This window comes from Thalassophryne amazonica, chromosome 11 (assembly GCF_902500255.1).
Source record: "Thalassophryne amazonica chromosome 11, fThaAma1.1, whole genome shotgun sequence".
Taxonomy (NCBI): Eukaryota; Metazoa; Chordata; class Actinopteri; order Batrachoidiformes; family Batrachoididae; genus Thalassophryne; species Thalassophryne amazonica.
The window spans coordinates 99,939,154-99,941,651 of record NC_047113.1 but is presented as its reverse complement, the minus strand read 5'-3'; positions in this window follow the sequence as shown (position 1 = coordinate 99,941,651).

The window sequence follows — 2,498 nt, the reverse complement described above, 5'->3', positions numbered from 1 at the left end:
AGCCACAGTTCACAGTGAAGACAGTGAAGCATGGTGGTGCAAGCATCATGATATGGGCATGTTTCTCCTACTATGGTGTTGGGCCTATATATCGCATACCAGGTATCATGGATCAGTTTGGATACGTCAAAATACTTGAAGAGGTCATGTTGCCTTATGCTGAAGAGTACATGCCCTTGAAATGGGTGTTTCAACAAGACAATGAGCCCAAGCACACTAGTAAATGAGCAAAATCTTGGTTCCAAACCAACAAAATTAATGCCTCGTAGATGTGACAAAATCATGAAAAACTGTGGTTATACAACTAAATACTAGTTTAGTGATTCACAGGATTGCTAAAAAAGCAGTTTGAACATAATAGTTTTGAGTTTGTAGCGTCAACAGCAGATGCTACTACTATTATTGTGAACACCCCCTTTTCTACTTTTTTTTACTAATAGCCCAATTTCATAGCCTTAAGAGTGTGAATATTATGAATGCTTGGTCTTGTTGGATTTGTGAGAATCTATTGAATCTACTGGTACCTTGTTTCCCATGTAACAATAAGAAATATACTCAAAACCTGGATTAATCTTTTTAGTCACATAGCACTACTATTATTCTGAACACTACTGTATGTGAATGCATATTTACCAAATTCTACACACTGCACATGGAGGATACACTGCAGAAAGGGCACTCATACATATAACTGATTAGTGTGTAGGATCATAGCCTATTACGGAAGCCGACAGAGACCCATTTTGTAATACTTTTTTAATTCACCCTGTTATCCTGAGATAACCACATAATTCATTCAGGATCTTGAGAAAACAACGCAACTAATTCAAGATCTCGAGAAAACAAAGCCTTTGTTTCGAGATCTCGAGAAAACATAACAATTATGCCGTGATCTCGAGAAAACAATTATTTCATGATCTCGAGTAAGCAGCTGACAAATAACTTTGGGGCTATATCTCATTCTGTATAGATGCAACGCTGGTCTTTAGAATGTCTGGAATAATCGATCACCTAATAAGGCAATATTTTGATCAGGGGTTGACACAGGCAGAGATTGCATTAAGTCTTTTAACAAGGGATAATTTCAAAATTAGTCCGCGGCACCTCCGCAGAAGACTGGCCCGGCTTCGTCTCTACCGATGGAGATACAGTGATCCAGTTGAGGTCGTAGATTTTATCTCTAATCTCATGGCTACCGTATGATGCACGCAAGGTGCCTTTTAGCCAGATTCCGTGTCAGTCGTGATGTTGTTGTGGAGATTCAGACCACTCTTGATCCCAAGGCCGTGCAGCGTCGGAAAGGTAGGAGGCTGCGTAGAAGGTCATACAGTGTTCTTTTAATTGTCTTTTAATCAACTACTTACTTCATCATATGAAACAAGTGGAAGTAGATGGAAAAACTACTACAGAAAAGTACAGACCGCATTTTAGTACTACTGCCACTTAGTTACTATAGCCTACATCTCTGGCCATGCTCGCATCCCTCAGTGGTTATTCTCAGTACTCCACTGCCACCTACTGGCAAATGTTGATAATATTTTAGGTGCAGTCAACACATCCCTACGTGTCTCTCTCTCTCTCTCTCTCTCTCTCTCTACATAACACTCCAATAAGATTTGGGCGTTCACACACATGTTCGTGAATGAATGAACAAGAAGTCTAGCAGCTAATGAATGAATAGGATGTTGCTGATAAAGTATCACACTGAACAGCTAGCAGCTACTACAACGGGTCAGCCAGTTGCAGACCTGTTTCAGTGAGGAGAGTAGTGCTACGCTGCTTTTAGACAACAAAAATGGTTGGAAAAGTTACCTGAGGGCTGAGGCTGTGTAAAGATCTGATGCTTATGTCATTACTGACAAAGACAACCTATCCAATCTATGCCGATTAATGAGTGATTGACTGCGAGTATGTCAGTGGCAAGGAATACGTCTGCTGTGCTGTTCTCCAGACGAATCCAGCACTATGGCCATAGATGGTTGATATTTGCTACGCTAGTCTAGTGCTATCTACCTCTCTCTGTGCATGTAATCTGTTCATGTATACAGCCATATATACACGGAAACAGCAACGCACACGAACAACATGAATATGGTTAGACTGCACTTGACTTGAGCAAAGATTGAATCGCTAGCCACTTTAGCTACCACCAGAGAGAAAGCTAGTGCTGGGTGTGAAGAACACTTAGCATGCTAGGCTAGCCTCCTGCTGCTTGATGCAACAGACTAGCTTTCATGAAATGCACAGATCAGCACCGTCAATAACATTTGTGAGGTTTAAACACATTCGTCTCACCTTGTCCTCTATCATCCGGGTGATTTTCTCCTCTGGAACCCCCCTCTCTCTCAAGGCATCGAAGAAAGCCATTTCTGCTCTGACACAGGGGGGTCACAGGCAGCTCTGCTAGAAATCTCAGTTGTTTTCTCGAGATCATGAAATAATCGTTTTGTTTTTTTCGAGATCACGGAATAATTATCTGTTTTCTCAAGATCATGGAA